General features: G+C 40.7%; 1 non-coding gene across 1 annotated transcript; it reads left to right on the top strand.

The window, feature by feature from the left end:
- Window positions 1–9,085: 9,085 nt before the first annotated feature.
- Window positions 9,086–9,158, top strand: TRNAG-GCC (transfer RNA glycine (anticodon GCC)). Its single transcript has one exon. It is a non-coding gene; the product is annotated as a tRNA-Gly (tRNA).
- The last annotated feature ends 10,792 nt before the right edge of the window (window positions 9,159–19,950 follow it).

The following is a 19,950-nucleotide window of genomic DNA, read 5'->3' as shown; positions in this document are numbered from 1 at the left end:
CCACCAGGGAAGCCCCTCTCCGAGGCTCAAAAGCTTTCAGTCTCTGAAGGGCTTTGGTACTTTTGAGGCATTTAAGTAATATTTAGTTCAACTCAGAGGACAGAAATATGCAGAGATAACCTCATATATGCAGATGCTGCTGCTGCTGCTAAGTCGCTTCAGTCGTGTACAACTCTGTGCGATCCCATAGATGGCAGCCAACCGGGCTCCCCCTTCCCTGGGATTCTCCAGGCAAGAACACTGGAGTGGGTTGCCATTTCCTTCTCCAATGCATGAAAGGAAAAGTGAAAGTGAAGTCGCTCAGTTGTGTCCGACTCTTCGCGACCCCATGGACTGCAGCCTACCAGGCTCCTCCATCCATGGGATTTTCCAGGCAAGAGTACTGGAGTGGGTTGCCATTGCCTTCTCCGAGACAGCATATTACTTGCTAACAAAGGTCCGTCTAGTCAAGGTTATGGTTTTTCCAGTAGTCATGTATGGATGTGAGAGTTGGACTACAAAGAAAGCTGCATGCTTAAGAATTGATGCTTTTAAACTGTGGTATTGGAGAAGACTCTTGAGAGTCCCTTGGACAGCAAGGAGATCCAACCAGTCCATCCTAAAGGAAATCAGTCCTGAATATTCATTGGAAGGACTGATGCTGAAGCTAAAGCTCCAATACTTTGGCTACCTGATGCAAAGAACTGACTCATTTGAAAAGTCCCTGATGCTGGGAAAGATTGAAGGCGCGAGGAGAAGGGGAGGACAGAGGATAAGATGGTTGGATGGCATCACCGACTCAATGGACGTGAGTTTGAGTAAACTCCGGGAATTGGTGATAGACAGGGAGGCCTGGCGTGCTGTGGTCCACGGAGTCGCAAAGAGTTGGACACGACTGAGCGACTGAACTGAACTGAACTGAACTGAGAGGACAGAGTCCTGCCTGTGGAAGCCTCCTGCAGCTGGAAAGAAAATGTAACATTTGGAAAAATGTAAAAGGCAAATCTAGCAGGGCCTCAAATGGAAGGAAGAGAGCAGGCCAATGAGACTGGTGAGGTAAGAAAAGGTAAGATCTGGCAGGGACTGTGGCTTTGTTCATTGAGAGAATATTTTTCACCTTAGTAACATTTGGAAGCCATTGGAGGGTTTAAAGCAGAGGGAAGACACCATAAAAGTTGCAGTTTTATGTGCTTCCTTTGGAGAATAGGGGGCTACAGAAGACTAGATTCTGGGAAATAATTAGGTGCTTTAGCCAGAGGTGAGAGATTATTCTGGTAGCTTAAGGCAAGATATTGGGAATGGAGATGAAAAGAGGATATATATGAATGACAATGTAATTAAAAAACCACAGGACTCACTCTGTGGTTATTTGGTTGGGGATATGAGGGACAAGGGTGATGTCAAAGATGCCTTCCAGGTTTTGGTTTACCTGAGTGTGTGATGATGCCATTCACCAAGACAAGAAACCCTGGAGGAAGAGCAGTTTGCCTGAGAGGATCCCTAGTACTGTTGGGACATGTTGAGACTGAGGTTTGTTTTAATCATTCAGGTGGTGCTTTGAATGTACACCTGGAGTTTTCAGCAAGGACTGGAGAGACATATATATATATATATATATATATTTGTCACAAAAAATGACTTGTGGGAATCTTAGTTCCATGACAATGGATTGAACCCTTGCCATTAGTAACTAAAGCATAGAGTCCTAACCACTGGATTGCCAGGTCATTCCCACTGATTTTTTTTTTTTTTAATATAAGGGAAAGTGAAAGTGTAAGTCACTCAGTGGTGTCTGACTTTTTGCAACCTCATGGACTGTAGCCCTCAAGACACCTCTATCCATGGAATTCTTCAGGCCAGAATATGTGTGTGAATGCTAAGTTATGTCTGATTATTTGTGACCCCATGGACTGTAGCTCGCCAGGCTCCCCTGTCCATGGAATTCTCTGGGCGAGAATACTGGAATAGATAATCATGCCCTTCTCCAGGGATCTTCCTGACCCAGGGATCAACCCCGGGTCCCCTGCTTTGCAGGCAGATTCTTTACCATTGAAGCCACCAGGGAAGCCCATAAATCAAAGCCTATAAATTTTATTAGAGGCATAGGTAAGGATGAGATTTCCTAAATAGAAAAGTCAGAGTGAGAAAAGAATAGGGATTAGCAGGCATCTGTCCTAAAGAAAGTCTGCTTTTAAATATTGGGAGAGGACGGGGCAGCAGCAGATAAGGAATAAGAGGAGCTGGCACCAGAGTAACTAGAGAAAGTCACTTGTACTGAAAAAAAAAATGCAAAATCTAAAAGTTGAGAATTTTATTTCATTTGCGCATCCCTTGTGACTCAGCTGGTAAAGAATCCACCTGCAATGAGGGAGACCTGGGTTCGAGGAAGATCCCCTGGAGAAAGGAAAGGCTACTACCCACTCCAGTATTCTGGCCTGGAGAATTCCACAGACTGTATAGTCCATGGGGTGGCAAAGAGTCGGACACAACTGAGCAACTTTCACGTTCACTTTCATGTTTCATTTGGGGCTTTACTGAGAACTATAGCCCAGGAAGAGCTTCCTTGGTAGTTCACATGGTAGTCTGCCTGCAATGTGGGAGACCCAGTTTCAATCCCTGGGTTGGGAAGATGCCCTGGAAAAGGACATGGCCACCCACTTCAGTATTCTTGCCTGGAAAATCCCATGGACGGAGGAGTCTGGTGGGTTACAGTTCATGGGGTTGCAAAGTGTCAGACATGACTGGGCAGCTAACATACACATAGCCCAGGAAGGTGGCCTCTCTACTCTGATGAACTGTTCCAAAAAGGTTAAGAGAGGAACCAGGATACAGGAGAGTTTTTGCTGGGAAAACAAATACGTCATCAAATGTCAAAAGATTACTGCTAATCAGAAAACAGACACCTCAAGTTAATGACTTTAGAGCTTTTCTAAGTATTGGAAGATGCAAGAGTCTAGGCTCATTGAAATTGTTCCTTTGATGTGTATCTTAACCATCTAGGGCCAGTATCCTGTGTTTCCACATCCTGAATTCCCCTCGGGGTGCACCATGGAGGGGGAGCTGTGGCTGAAGGCTTGATGGCTGTAACATCCTTTGTTTACTGAAGTGGTGGGCGTTTCAAAACTGAAAGTGTAATAAGTGATTGGTGATAAATCCGTTAAGGTCTTTTAATCATTGTTCTACTAAGTGATCACTTAGTGACAAATAAGATTTGAAGAAAATTTTATCAGGAGCAAGATCTACTGTTTTAATTTGACCCTTCTTAAACTGCCTTCCAGATCTCGAAATTAAATACCAAAGGAAAAAAACAACACTAAAAGTGCAAAATCAACTGTTCTATCTGCCAAACCCAGCAAGCACTCTATGCTCCACCCGCAGTCCCACCGCTGTGCTAACAGAATCCTTTATTGTTGGTGGTACAACTTTTTATGAGATCGCTCTGAGTTTTCCTAGCAAGTATGGAAATTCCAGCTGGCTTCTCTTCAGCTGTTGCAGGAATCAAGAGAATTATTAGTTTCTATTCTTTGTGTCTCAACTCAGTGTTTTGGAGACAAAGCTAAAAATTCCATGCCAGATGGTGCTCTAAGGATTCTGTTGTCATCAAGCCATAGTGGAAAAATACTTTATCAATCAATCATTCAATCGAGGCTATCTTTTGCCCACTGATGTCTTTTAAAGATGAATATCTAGTTTAGTCCTTTACAAGTCTCCTGCAAAATTTTTCCCTATGGACAAAAATAGGTAAAAATATTAGGGCTGATTTCCAGAAGGAGTTTTTTTCTTCAGCAGTATAGAGCAAAGGGTTCAGATGGTGGTTCAGATGGTAGAGAATCTGCTTGCATTGTGGGAGATGTGGGCTTGATCCCTGGGACGGGAAGATCCCCTGGAGAAGGAAATGGCTAACCACTCCAGTATTCTTGCCTGGAGAATTCCATGGACAGAGGAACCTGGAGGGCTACAGTCCATGGAATTACAAAGAGTCAGACATGACTGGGAGACTTAACACTAGAGCAAAGGTCTGCAAACGTTTTCTGTAAGGGCCGGATGGTAAATATCTCAGCCTGGGTCAGCTCTATAGTCTCTGTTACAACTACTGTGGTGAAAAAAAAAGTGATAAATAACATAAATTAAAGAGCACCATGTTTCAGTTAAACTATTTATGGGCACTGAAATTGGAATTTCATATAATTTTCATGTGTTGTGAAATGTTATTCTTTTTTACTCATCCATTAAAAAATGCAGAAACCACCTTAGCTTATGGGCACCATAAATTTGGATGATGCGGTGACCTCTGCTTTAGACAAGGACCATCACAGCAAGTCTTAACTTGAGTTGTCACCACCTCCTTCTGTCTCCACAATAATTAATTTAGAAAATTCAATTCCAGTTGTTGAAAATGGAAATGTTAAACCCTGGGGACAAAAAAAAAAATAAATCTGGCAAATGTTGGAAACAGTTCTTCCAACATTTTTATTTAAGGCAGTTTTAGTGGTCTCTGACATCCAGGGATGGCCATTTGCTTGGAGTTGATAAGACATAATGGTGACAGCTCAGATAGGGCTCCTAACTACAAGTCCTCACCACTCAAACTGAGGCTGAATCAGAACAATTGTCTGTCAATTCATGTGTTGTAAAAACTAGCTGATTGTTGCAGCAGATGTTTGAAATGTAATTATAAGCACTTAGAGCCATTTTGGAAGGAAGTCTAACCCAAGAAATTCTTTTGGTATCAGCCTGAAAAATCAACATGAATCCTTGAAATGCATTTTAAATGCTTCCAGAGCCCTTAACCTGAAGGGACCCTGGGCCAATATAATGTCAAGTAGGATAGAATGTGATTCATCTGTTTTTTTACAGTCTTTTTATGATCTGTGCTTGTTCCAGGCTACCTGACATAAATTCAAGCCATGAGATCATTCACATTTCCTTTGAACATTTATACTAAAGGTGATCTGATGATCCGCATTTAGAAAATCAACATTATTTCTCTTCTCCATAAAATTCATCCTTTATGTAAAAATAACTTATGAGTTGGGATCAAGTCTTTATTTCTTATTCCCAGTCCTTACCTAATTTGAGATATAGACAAAAATGGGGTCTATATCTTCTACAAAAGTAATTCTGTAATAGGATCAGTCAAAAGACATAAACATTAAGAGGTCCTCAGACTCTGAAGACAAGGGCACATTAAAAACCTGTAATTTCCAGACTGTCTAAGAAAAATTTTCAAAATCGAACCTTGGACTAGTAGCCAGACTCCTGAAGCTAAGGAAAACTCCTTGACTGACAATATGCTAAGGAACTGCTTCCAAGAAAATTCTTCCTCAACGTAATTCTCCTTGCTTAACCTCGTTTGGTCACAGAAACTCTATTTAGGGAATTTAAGGCATAACAACTGCCAGTACCTGAAGCTGGAAAGGCTACCTGCAAACAGGATGGATTTTTATCCAGTCAGTGAGCTTTGGAGACACCAGCTTGGCCTCGTTTTGTCTCTCAGCTGAACTCGAGCCCATAGTCTCTGTAAGACTGAGTGCTTTCAAATTGTGTTGCTGGAGAAGACTCTTGAGAGTCCCTTGGACAGCAAGGAGATCAAATCAGTCAATACTAACTGAAATCAACCCTGAATATTCATTGGAAGGGCTGATAATGAAGCTCCAATACTTTGGCCACCTGATGTAAAGAGCTGACTCATTAGAAAAGACCCTGATGTTGGGAAAGATTGAGGGCAGGAGTAGAAGTGGGGGACAGAGGATGAGATGGTAGGATGGCATCACTGACTCCATGGACATGAATTTGAGCAAATTCCGGGAGATAGTGAAGGATAGGGAAGCCTGGTGTGCTGCAGGCCAAGGACTAGCAAAGACTCAGACACAGCTTAGTGACCGAACAACAACTCTGTAAGACTACATGTGTACTAAGTTGCTCAGTCATGTGTGACTCTTTATGACCCCATGGACTGCAGCCTGCCAAGCTCCTCTGTCTGTGGGATTTTACAGTCGAGAATACTGGAGTGGGTTGCCATTTCCTCCTCCAGGGGATCTACCTGACTCAGGGATCGAACCCACGTCTCTTGTGTCTCCTGCATTGGCAGGTAGATTCTTTACCACTGGAGCCACCCGGGAAGCCCCCTGTAAGATTACCCTGTATAGCAAAGGAAATCTTAAAGGTCTCCTGCAGAAATCATAATGAGATTGCATCAGCCCTCATATTGGCAGGTAATCTCAACTTGCATCATCCACCAGAAACACTATCCTGGTAAACATGTAAAGGAGAAACAAGGATGGGAGCCAGCTCCCTCTGGCAAGCCTGTTGGTAAATGGATTGTTTTCAGTTCTCAATGGTTCCTCAGATCCCCTGAGGAACTCAAATTGCCTGGCTCAAAGTGTTGCTGTTAGCCCTGATAATCATTTGCTCTTCCTGCTCGGTCCCTTGTGAAGAAATTACAACAGGTCAAGGAAGATCCCTCTCCCATCCTGCACCTTGGGAGACTCTAATCTAATTCAATCCAATATACAGTTGACACTTGAACAACACAGGTTTGAACTTTGAGGGTTCCCTTATGCATGGAATGGATTTTTCTCATTTATTTATTTATTTGGCTGTGCTGGGTCTTCAACGCTGTGTGCAGGCTGTCTCTTGTTGCAGCAAACAGGGGCTACTCTCTAGATGTGATGGCTTCTCTAGTTGTGGCACACGGGTTCAGTAGGTTGTGGCACAAGGGCTTAGTTGTCCCATGGCTTGTAGGATCTTCCCAGACCAGGGATTGAACCTGTGTCCCCTGCCTTGGCAGGTGGATTCTTAACTTCTAGAACCACCAGGGAAATCTGGATTTTTCAATAAACACCTAGTCCAGTACTACATAGTCCAAGGTTGGTTGAATCCATATATGTGAACTGGGGATACAGAGGGCCAAATGTGAAGCTATATGGGGCAATTTTGAGTGCACGAAAGTTTGGTACCCCTAAACCCCATACTGTTCAAGGGTCCACTGTACTTCAACACTGCCAAGGTCTTATTAAATATATTCATATTTATTCAGTACATTCAGGTCAGTTCTGTCTTTCCCCTGGACATCCCACCACAGCTCTTACATGACTTTCAGGTTGGAGACCTAGTCTTCCAGAAAAGATAGCCTTGAAATATTGAGTCTGAATCCAGGTGGAAGGGACCCACCTTTGTTCTCCTAATTACCAATACTGCTACAAAACTACAAGAAGTACAATCTTGGGCTCATATTTCATAATTTAAAAAATACAAACCAATGACTTTGCCCTTTGCTCTGTCCTTTCCCTCCTTTGCATCCTCATCACAGGAAGGGCAAACTCCTTTGTTAAGTCTGCTCAGTTTTTTCAAATTATCCCTACATTCTCCACTCATCCCCCCACCTGACACCAGGATGAACACCCCATTGTCATTCCCTTCAACACATCTCAGGGAGACTTTCCCCTTAATGATCGTATTGGCATTTCAACTACCCCCATATCACCAACCTCAACCTGTCAGTAGATACTAATTGAAACTTAATTCCCAGTGTAATTAATGCTTCTCTTGAAGTCTCCAAGCTTTACAACTTTAGTTCCTCAGGATATAGGAAAAAAGACACTTTTTAAATCCCTAATAACCATTTTTTCCTCCAGCACTTTTCAGCCAGCCTTACAAATTTTGCTTAGTTCTAAGTAAGACTCTGCCTTCCTGAGGGATATATCCCACGGTTAACCCCAGCTGTTATTAATAATTTCTACCCCCCAAAACTGTCTGTGGGCACCTCCTCCCCGGTATTACTATTTGTCAGCAAGACTACCCCTGCCTTTCCCTCATATACCAGTTTTTCCTGTGTCATTACCTTATATGGGAACTGTTATAGGACTTCCACCTATTCAAAATCACCAGCCCACCTGTTGACCATGTGTCCCTCTGGAGGTTTAAATAATTATTTCTAGATGAGGAAACTACAGGGTATTCAGGAAAACTCCTAGGCTGCTGCTGCTGCTGCTAAGTCGCTTCAGTCGTGTCCGACTCTGTGCGACCCCATAGACGGCAGCCCACCAGGCTCCGCCGTCCCTAGGATTCTCCAGGCAAGAATGCTGGAGTGGGTTGCCATTTCCTTCTCCAGTGCATGAATGGGAGAAGTGAAAGTGAAGTCGCTCAGTCGTGTCCGACTCTTAGCAACCCCGTGGACTGTAGCCTACCAGGCTCCTCTGTCCATGGGATTTTCCAGGCAAGAGTACTGGAGCGGGGTGCCATTGCCTTCTCCGAAACTCCTAGGAAACATCATCAGTTCTCTCTTTATATGTGCTGTGAGTGTCATTGTGCCCACTCTGGAAATTACACAATTCGAAAAGGTGGTTAGAACTCTCTCCTTAACCGAGATAGGACCACAGATAGAGACACTGTAGATAAGCCTAAACTCATTGGCCAGTGTTGTGGACAATCACATAGCACCTTTCTAGTTTGTGAGGTGCCTGCTTCATGGCCAACACTTCCTGCTGCACTTGGATTAACGTCACAGACCAAGTAGAGTCATCAGTTACTAGACTGAATGACAAGGCTACTCGACTTTCTAAGGTTGAACCAAATGCCCAATAGGACATGTTCTCCTGGACAGGAAATGGAAAGCAGGATCCTGGCTTTGAGGTATATTGCAAGGATTATCAGTCCTTTTGCTTGTAATCTTATGCCTTGCAGTTGGGTGATGAATCTTGTCCAGAGTCCTAAATCCTAAAACTATCATGTAGCCATCATCTTGAAACAAAATTCAGCAGTGTATTATGATCTGTCAGAGTTAAAAACAACTCCACTTTCAACTGACTTCTCATGCAGAGGTTGAATTTCAGCTGATAATTTTCACACATCAGGATTGAAACTGGACTGACAATGGTGTAGAGCTGGACATTCCTCATCTCCTTGTTTCCAGATGTAACTATTTGAGGACAACCTATGGCTGTCTTCAACAAGAGGGGAAAGAAGTGTGACAAGGCCAAACACAACTTTCCCCTATTGTCTGAACTTGCTAACAAGGCCAGACACAGACCTTTCCCCCTTTGCTAACTTCACATTCTTTGTCTCATGAGTGATTAGTTAAAATTAAAACTATGTATCCTCTGTTTCCCTGGTGGTCCAGGGGATAGGATTCTGCATTGCCAATGCAGAGGGTCTGGGTTCAATCCCTGGTTAGGGAACTAGATCCCACATGTTGCCACTAAACATCCTGCATGCTGCAATGGAGGTCAAAGATGCTTTGTGCTACATTTGAGACCCGGCACAGTCAAACAAATACATTAAAAATAAATTCTAAAAAAAATGCCAATTAAAAAAATATGTTTATATTTATCCTCTGAAACTAACTAGACAACAAACATTTCCCTGTTCAGCTGATTGACTTTCCTTGACTATAAACAGTTTCAACTGTAAATGACCTTCTGATACTTGTATACTACTCCTGATGAGAAGCTCTGATCTTCAGATCTGGTTGTTCTCCCTGTTGCAATACTATGAATAAAATCAATCTCCCTGCTTGTCCAGTTTTTGTCTTTGATGGGTCTTAGACAGGAGTGAAGGAGCACTTCACCTTTCTTTGGCTTTGGTCTCCAAAGAATCTAGTCATGCATTAGAATTATCTTTCCAGGCAGTAAGGAGGAAATTTAACTTCCCTTTTGGCTCAGTAGTCAAGAAACTGCTTGCCAATGTGGGAGATGCTGGTTTAATCTCTGGGTCAGGAAGATCTCCTGGAGAAGGAAATGGCAACCCACTCCAGTATTCTTGCCTGGGAAATCCCATGGACAGAGACGCCTGGCGGGCTACAGTCCATGGAGCTGCAAAAGGGTCTGATATAACTTAGTGAGTTAATAAGACAAAGAGGGAGAAAATTATCTTTGTTCCATTGAGGCAAATCTGGGGCTAGACAGGGATTAGGAATGGGTAAAGGACTAATTTCTACAATAAAGCCCCAGTAGAAAATAGATAGATTATACAGTGGAATATTGATTATTTTGTACCAAGTTACTTTTGGTATTTCTATACCTGTTTAGTACTTAGTAAATTATTTTTAATCTTTCAACATGGTTCTTGCTATGCTATGGAGAATTAAGGGATGAGTCTTGTATTCCATCCTGGAAGAAAATGTCAAAGAGAGAGCAGCATTCTCATTAAGTGGCAGGAGAAATTAATGAGAAATCTCCAAGAACGAGACCCAAGTCTCTGAGATATGACTGTCTCGCCCCATCAGATATTATTCCCAAATCAAAAATAAAGAAGAAAGATGCCTAATGAATCATATTTAGTCTCTTTACTGGCATCTTAAAGAGACGGTAGACAAAACACTATATGGACTTCATTATATTAAAACAAATATGTATATATAGAGATTCTCTATTTATCTCTCATTACATAGCTTATCTACTAACTATATCTCCTGTGGCTCAGCTGACAAAGAATCTGCCTGCCAATGGAGGAGTCACAAGAGACATCAGTTTGATCCCTGGGTTGGGAAGATCCCCTGGAGAGGGAAATGGCAACCTGCTCCAGTACTCTTGCCTGGAAAATTCCATGCATGGAAGAGCCTGGTGGGCTACAGTCCATGGGTTCACAGAGTTGGATATGACTGAGTGTGCACGCATGCACGCTTCTAATTTGAAGATGAAAGTTGAGAAATGGAACTACCGACTCACCCACAGCTGGATGTTGAGGAATTAAAATGCTTACTCTCTACACTCCTCACAGCTGTTTACTTTAAAATTGCCTTACTATTCCATAGCCTTCATTAACATGACCTTCAAAAGACCCATCCGTTCTACAATAGAAAGTATCAACAGACCATTTGTACTCTAAGATGCTCTCAATGTCATACCTCAAAAATCCTTGTCTTCCTGATCTCAACAATACTGGACTGTTATACCTTACTCCTTATATAGTTCTTGCCAAATCCTCTTGCACTGAAGAACCTAAACTAAAGGACTAAAGTTCTCGTTCTCAATTCTTGATTAATTCTGACTTTGTTCCCCTACTGAGACATTACCAAAGCTTCATGGAGGCTTGTTCTCTATTAATATGGTAAACAAAATACCTAGCTTTTCCTACTCACAAATTGTATTTGGGGACACTGGAGGAACCAGCACTGACTAAGTTCTTTTCTGTTGTTTTGCACAGAGTCAGATCACACCTGTAGCTTTCAAGAACATTTGTAAATGACCGACTTGTGCTGACCTCTTTTAACAATAGATTATAGCTTCTCCCTACACACTTAAAAGGCAGCTTCCAACAGCAACAGTTGCATTATTGTAATCTTAAAATATATAATGAATGGTTTCAGAAACCTTGGTACAGGATCTTTCAAGAATATATGGCGGGCGGTATATTTATTATTTTTGTTGGTATACCACGACCAGGGTTGACCTCTTCCTTGCCCTGATGTTCATTTATTACATGGACTCTGTCTTATTGATGACCCTCTGAAGATTCACTGCTGGGTGAATGACTGAGATCAGCCAAGGCCATATGACATAAACTGCTATCATGGTTCCTGAACTCTTTTTCTTAATGGAGTTTGAATAGCATGTTATCTTGTTTTGACCAAAAAATGTAGTAAACATCGTGCCTATAAGCAAAGAATTAGCATAAACTCTGAACTTGAGCAGAATTATAATTATATATATAACCATATAAGGATTATATGGTTCTATGTGCTGGTATCCTATTAGCATATTTTCCCTGCCTCTGTGTTGAAAACCGTTTTTAGCATTTGTGGCTGAAATGATATGATGTCTGCAATTTATTTCAAACGGTCTGGTGGGAGTTGGGGAGGAAGGATTTGTAGGTGAAATAAAGTTAGCCTTGAAGATGGTAATTTGAACCTGGGTGGTAGATACAAGGAACATTAGTGTATTGTTCTCTCTGCTGCTGCTGCCGCTGCTAAGTCGCTTCAGTCGTGTCCAACTCTGTGTGACCCCATGGACTGCAGCCCACGAGGCTCCTCCATCCATGGGATTTTCCAGGCAAGAGTACTGGAGTGGGGTGCCATTGCCTTCTCCGATTGTTCTCTCTACTTTTGTATATATCCGAAAAGTTTTTTTTTTTTTTTAAAGAATATTTATTTTGTAATTTTATTTATTTGATTGCTCTGGGTTCTAGTTGCTGCGTGCAAACTCTTAGTTGCAGCATATGGGATCTAGTTCCCAAGCCAGGGATTGAACCTGGGCCCCCTGCATTGGGAGCTCAGAGTCTTAGCCGCTAGACCACCAGGGAAGTCCCTGAAAAGTTTTATAATATAAAGTAGATAAAACTCTACCTGCTGCTTGAAAGCTATTCCTAACAGCTGTACTGTTTAGCAATTATCTTAGTTTGTTGAAAAGGTCAAATCTGGTATAATCAAGAGGTATTGCTAAGAGATTTATTGGGATTTAAGAACAATGCTGAGGCTCTAAGGAGAAAAAGAAAAAGTTAAGACATTATAGAACCATTGAATTTTTTGTTAAATTAAAATTTCTGAATGAAAAATATACTTCAGAGAGACTCAACTTTTACCTTGTCCCCCGGTGTTAAGTGAAGAACCATTCACATCATGTTTTTGGCATGAGATGGGAACCCTCAAGATTTTAAATTGAAAGAATGTTGCACAATGGTTTATACTAGAGCAGAAGTCCCAAACTTTTTCTATTAAGGTGCAGATAGTAAATATTTTCTGCTTTACAGGCCATATGTTTTTTGTCACAACTGCTCAACTCTGTCATCATAGTGCAAAAATAGTCATAAACAATCTGTAACAAATGGTCTTGGCTAAATTTGGCCTGCAGGATGCAGGGTTTTGCCAAGCCCTGGATCAGTATATGAACTCGGGAATTAGATCTGAGTTTGTATCCTTATTTTTCTACTTGTTAACTGAATGACTTGAGATAAATCATTTAACCATTCAACTCTCCTTTCTTCACCTATAAAATGGGGTATTATAATATTTGCTTCATATGACTGCAGAAAGGAATTAGATGGTATATGTGAAGAACTTAGTCTGTAGGGTTCCTTAAGTGCTAAGGAACTATTCTGTATTATTAATCAATCCTCTTGGTATTGTAGAATTATTACTTACCTAGTTAACAGACATTTAGCAATTTTCTTCATAAAAATGCAGCAGGCGATTTTGTCATTTAAGGAATAGGGATCCAAGTATAAAATCCCTAAGAATTACAGTGTCCCGATCGACTTGTTTTGTCACCATTGTTGTCATAATCTTGTTGAGGTTCTAGTGGAATGATAACTTAACACTTTTTTCTCCATCTCTAACCTTAAAAATTTTCCCCAATGACAGAGATATAAGAATCAGACTTAGATGGAGATCAGAGTATCAACTTTATTGCTGGAAAAACTGAACCAAAGAGTGTGTTTTAATCTGTGGCCACCAGGGCTTCTAATCTCTACAATAGTTCATGGTACCCACCTAGTCACAGGCATTGTTGGATAATCACATGCCTCCCCTTTGTACAAACCAAACCTGCCTGAATAAGCTTTCTTCTTGGGAGAAAATGCGACCAGGATGCATGTGTCCTTCAATATTCTGATTCCAAAAGAGAAAAAAGAGAAGCGTCTGAATTGGACAGGCCCACTTCCTTCTCCCATGTATGCAAATAAGGGGAATAAGGACAGGATGAGAGGCAAGGAATGTTGCTATAGCTGGTCTCTCTCCGGGGAAATAGAGAAGCACAGAAATGGAGGATTTGCACTAACACATAACACTAAGTCATCTATGCAAGGTGCAATAGATAGCCTGAAGATCTTCATAATAGCTCTTTGAGGCAGTATTATAAGTAAACAAGACTCAGAGAGAGTGCAGAGAATTCCCCAAAAGCTCCCAGGAAGACAGTGGTAGAACCAGCATTTATATCTATGGTCAGCTCTCTGCCTCCAAAACTCTTTCTAGCAAATCTGAAATTTCTGAAAAAAAAAAACCAAACCAAAAGCAAAACAATAATGCAAATCACTTCAGTTTGGACCATGTGTTTATAAGCTCTGGCCACAGCACATCTATCACTGCATTATGTTCTAAAAGTTTAAAATGGCCATACTTAATAAATCCACTCTTGGATTTTACCCACAATCTGTGTCTCTGTCTACCACTTAAAAAATATATGTCTATACATATATGTGTGTATTTCTCATTTTTTTAGAAAACAGAGCAACATAGAGCTGTCTTCAATTGTCTGGCTTCTACTCCTTTCTTCATGTCAAAGAGTGGTCCTGAGATTCCATCTACAAATTCCTTCAGCTTCTGAGAATGTAATTTGCTTGGTCTTCGAAACTTAAATTCACTTAAAGTGCCTATGTGCCCTTTTTACTATCTTCTCAACTATCTTGAGCTATAATTTCTTTCTTTAAATTGGACCTTTTCAACTTGAAGGAGACTGAATAGAAATATTTTAGTGTTCTATCACCTGTTAACATTATATTCTTTAAACAGTAGACCATCCCATCATTTTTTTTTGCTCTCAACAATTGAAAACTTCCTTTCTGTCACTTTTAATGTCTGTAGATACCCTGATTCACTTCATGTTTTACCTTTCTGAGTATTCTTAGAGGTTCTTCTTACTCTTTTATATTTACCCTCCAGCTTTAAAATGTTACATCCTAAGGTAGATGCAATGGTAATTCTTTTTTTTTTTTTTTAAATTTTAGTTGGGGGCTAATTACTTTACAATATTGTAGTAGTTTTTTGCCATACATTGACATGAATCAGCCATGGGTTTACATGTGTTCCCCTTCCTGGACCCTCCTCCCACCTCCCTCCCCATCCCATCCCTCTGGGTCATCCCACTGCCCCAGTCCTGAGCATTTGTCTCATGCATCGAACCTGGAATGGTGTTCTGTTTCACATATGATAATATACATGTTTCAATGCTATTCTCCCAGAACGTCCCACCCTCACCTTCTCCCTCAGAGTCCATAAGACTGTTCTATGCATCTGTGTCTCTTATTCTGTCTCGCATATAGGGTTATCGTTACCATCTTTCAAATTCCATATATATGCACTAGTATACTGTATTGTTGTTTTTCTTTCTGGCTTACTTCACTCTGTATAATGGGCTCCAGTTTCATCCATCTCAGTAGAACCGATTCAAATGTATTTTTTTTAATGGCTGAGTAATATTCCATTGTGTATATGTACCACAGCTTCCTTATCCATTCATCTGCTGATGGACATCTAGGTTGCTTCCATGTCCTGGCTATTGTAAACAGTGCTGATGCAATGGTAATTCTATGCAGGACTATATATCATACCTTTTGACCCATTTTCCATATATGGTATTTGTATTGAAGGGCAATTTGAATCAAATTGTTAGTATCCATAAAAAAAAATGAGTAAGATTTTCTGACATTTTGATAAAATGCTGTTCCCTTAAATAGCCATTACATTTTGACGTTCCATCCAAACAACTAGCAAGATTGCCTTGCGTGATTTGTTTTTATACTTTTAATTCGGTTGCTTTCCCAACAAATTCTCCCCATGTTAAAGTTTTGCTAGATAATGTTAGTATTAGCAGAGAATACTTATCAAAATTTTGGTGCATTTAAGGAATTTGGTTTGAATTGCCCTTCAAGTACAAAATTGATGCTAACTGACCTGCCATTAGTAGGACACGAAATGTGAGTTATGTCCCCTGTGTTGGCGATGGATGTGCTCCCTGAGCCTCAGGCACTCCCCTTCGTATTACCCCTTGTGACTAATCTCAGGCATTTGCAAGATGATTAGCCAAGGTTAGGGGTACAGTCTGTGATTATGGAACCAATTTATTTTTTTCTTTTTGTGAAAAATTACCAGCTTGTAATAGCATTAAATTAATGCCTAAAGTGGCTCAGAGGTAAAGAATCTGCCTGCAAGGCAGGAGACACGGGTTCGATTCCTGAGTTGGGAATTCCCCTGGAAAAGGGAATGGCAACCCACTCCAGTGTTCTTGTCTGGGAAATCCCAAGGACAGAGGAGCCTGGAGGGCTATAGTCCATGTGATCACAAAGAATCAGACACGACTAAGCGACTAACACTTTCTTTCTTTTCGTATCCTAACGAGTGATACGTTGTTCATAGCAATTCATATTCCTATGGCCATTTATGTGTTGTTTGCTAGGCAGTTCCTGAGGAGACCCCTGTCCAATCCTCGTGTTTCTCCCATTAAACATTTACAACTTTCAACTCTACCAATTCTACTGCAAAAGGACCAGAAGCTTTTTCGACAAATTGAGTGCTAGCTATGCATTAAGTCCTGTTCTAGTGCTGGGATATGGCAGCGAATAAATCAGTTATTTTCTTCCTGGAGCTTTTATTTTAGTAAGGGGAGACGGGTGATACACTCCTATACAAGTGAAGGTGTAGGCTCTTTTTGTTGTTTAGTTGCTAAGTTATCTCCAACTCTTTGCAACCCTACAGACTAGCTCGCCAGGCTCCTCTGTCCATGGGATTTCCCAGGCAAGAATACTGGAGTGGGTTGCCATTTCCTTCTCCAGGGGATCTTCCCAAAGATATAGGTTACATGTTATAAATAGGTAGACAAACAGTATAGGGGTGAGGGGTTGGTAATGAGAATGGGGACTTGGTGTTTAATGAGGACAGAGTTTCAATTTAGGAAGGTGAAAAATTCAGGACGTGGATGGTGGTGAGAATTGTGCAACAATGTGAATGTACTTAGTACCACTGAATTGTACAGTTAAATATGGTTAAAATACTATGTTCTATGGTTAAAATACTATATTATGTGACCTTACCACAATAAAAATATTTTTTAAAAAGTATGGAAAAAAAAGTAGAACATGCCAGGGGAAGGCCATCAGGGTTGATACTTTGTAGGGTCATCAGGGAAGGCTTTATTGGTAAAGAGACCTTTTAATAGAGACTGAAAAGAGTGAAGGAGAGAAGCATGTGGATATTTGAAAAGTCTTCCAAGCAGATAAAACTACAAGTGCAAATACTCTGAAAAAGTGTGGATGTTTGCATGTTCAAAAATAGCCAGGAGGTCAGTGTGAAGCAAAGACAAGAGAGAGAAAGACTCATAGGAGATACAGTCGCAGATACACTCAGAGAACTAAGACTGTTCATGAAGGAGGATCAGGTAGGATCAGGCCAGATCAGGTAGGATCATATTGGCTATTGCAGGATGTCGGCTTTATGCCAAGTGAGATTAGAAGCCATTGAAGGATTTATTTTTTCAATTTTATTTTATTTTTATTTTTTATTAATTTATTTTAATTGGAGGCTAATTACAATATTGTGGGTTTTGCCATACATTGACACGAATCAGCCACAGGTATGCATCTGTCTCTCCTTCCCAAACCCCCCTCCCACCTTTCTCCCCATCCCATCCCTCTGGGTTGTCCCAGTGCACCGGCTTTGAGTGCCCTGTTTCATGCATTGTACTTGGACTGGTCATCTATTTCACATATGGTAATATACATGTTTCAACGCTATTTTCTCAAATCATCCCACCCTTGGCTTCTCCCACAGAGTCCCAAATTCTGTGCTTCATATCTGTGTCTCTTTTGCTGTCTTGCACATAACATCATCATTACTATCTTTCTAAATTCCATATATATATGTTAATATACTGTATTGGTGTTTTTTTTTCTGACTTACTTCACTCTGTATAATAGGCTCCAGTTTCACCCACCTCATTAGAACTGATTCAAATGTGTTCTTTTTAATAGTTGAGTAATATTCCATTGTGTATATGTACCACTAACTTTTTTATCCACTTGTCTGCCAATGGATATCTAGGTTGCTTCCATGTCCTGGCTATTGTAAACAGTGCTGCAATGAACATTGGGGTACACGTGTCTCTTTCAATTCTGGTTTCCTCAGTGTGTATGCCCAGCAGTGGTATTGCTGGGTTGTATGGCAGTTCTATTTTTGATTTTTAAGGAATCTCCACACAGTTCTCCATAGTGGCTGTACTAGTTTGCATTCCCACCAATAGTGTAAGAAGATTTCCTCCACACCCTTTCCAGCATTTATTGTTTATAGACTTTTTGATGGCAGCCATTCTGACTGGCGTAAGATGGTACATCGTTGTGGTTTTGATTTGCATTTCTCTGATAATGAGTGATGTTGAGCATCTTTTCATGTATTTGTTAGCCATCTGTATGTCTTCTTTGGAGAAGTGTCTGTTTAGTTCTTTGGCCCATTGTTTTGATTGGGACCTTTATTTTTGTGGTATTGAGCTGCTTGTATATTTTGGAGATTTATTCTTTGTCAATTATTTCATTTGTTATTATTTTCTCCCATTGTGAAGGCTGTCTTTTCACCTTGCTCATAGTTTCCTTCATTGTGCAAAAGCTTTTAAGTTTAATTAGGTCCCATTTGTTTATTTTTGCTTTTATTTCCATTACTCTGGGAGGTGGGTCATAGAGGCTCTTGCTGTGATTTATGTCAGTGACTGTTCTGCCTATGTTTTCCTCTAGGAGTTTTATAGTTTCTGGTCTTACATTTAGATATTTAATCCATTTTGAGTTTATTTTTGTGTATGGTATTAGAAAGTGTTCTAGTTTCATTCTTTTACAGGTGGTTGACCAGTTTTCCCAGCACCACTTGTTAAAGATATTGTCTTTTCTCCAGTGTGTATTTTTTCTTCCTTTGTCAAAGACAAGGTGTCCATAGGTGTGTGGATTCATCTCTGGCCATTGAATGATTTTAAGTGGAGGAGTGTCTTGATATGATTTTCACAATAGTCAGTTTGGCTGCTATTTCAGAATTGACTTCACTGAGATTTGTTAGCTGTGTAACAAATTATCTCAAATTTAGCAACTTAAAACAACACACATTTGTTATCACATAGATTCTAAGGGTCAGAAATTTAGACACAGCTTAGCAGGGGCCTCTGCTTTAGGGTCTCCCATGCTTGTGGTCGAGGTGTTGCCAGGGATAATGGGTCAGGATATACTTCCAAACTCATTCAGTAGTTGTGAGGAGAATTCAGTTCCTTATGGGCTGTTGGAATGAGAGCCTGGGTTACTTACTGGCTGATGGCCAGAGGCCATCCTCATTTCCTTACTAGGTAGTCCTTTCCATCAGAGCAAGCAAGCATGAAGAGCCAGAGACAGAAATCTCAGCAAGATGGAAGTCAAAGTCTTTGTAACCTAATCACAGAAGGAACATTCCATCCCATTGCTTCTGTTGTGGTTGGGGCACTCCAGCAGGTCCAGTTCACAATCAAGGGAAGAGGATTACATGTAGGCGTGGCTATCAGGAAGTGGGATCATTTAGAGCATACCAGCTGTCATAGGAGAGACAGACACAAGGAGTTCAGTTAGGATGTTACTGGTGCATTGTTAATGGCTGTTGATATTTCTGCAATTTATGGTGTGGGGTGCTAAATAGTTTCCCAAAGGCTCTGCTTCTCATGCAGATTCTGAATTTATTTTGAAATTCAAACTAATAATATTTCCTGAAGCATTGGCTCTGGATTGTGATGGACAAATCGAGGATGGCTTTTTAGTAGGAGCCACTGTAAAGATGGACTTATCATTTTCTGAATTATTAATGGAAAAGACTCTGCAAGGAGAAAAGGTTGAAGAAGGAGGAAAGAATCAAGAGCTAGATTTTGGATATGTTGACTCTGAGATGCTTCTTTTTTTTTTTTTTATGTTTTTTATTTATTTTATTTATTTATTTTTATAAATTTGCTTCTTTGACATCCAAGTGAGGCATTGATTTAGCAGTGGAATACAGGAGTCTGGAGATTACAGTTTGGACTGTAAATAAAAATTTGAAAGTCATCACTATTTACATTGTATTCAAAGCCATGATGCTAGGTGTGATCACTAAGTGAGAGTGTGTGCCCGAAATTCTATAGACTGTGTTAACCTGGGAAAAAACATTTTTGTGATAAATTCACGGATGAAAAAGACCAAAAGTGAGGTGTCGTTCAGTCATGTCCGACTCCTCATGACCCCATGGACTGGGACTCGCCAGGCTCTTCTGTCCATAGGATTTTCCAGGCAAGA

The sequence above is a fragment of the Giraffa tippelskirchi genome, chromosome 1 (assembly GCF_054371585.1).
Source record: "Giraffa tippelskirchi isolate mGirTip1 chromosome 1, T2T-mGirTip1v1.2.pri, whole genome shotgun sequence".
Lineage (NCBI taxonomy): Eukaryota > Metazoa > Chordata > Mammalia > Artiodactyla > Giraffidae > Giraffa > Giraffa tippelskirchi.
This window is presented reverse-complemented; position numbering and strand designations above follow the sequence as displayed.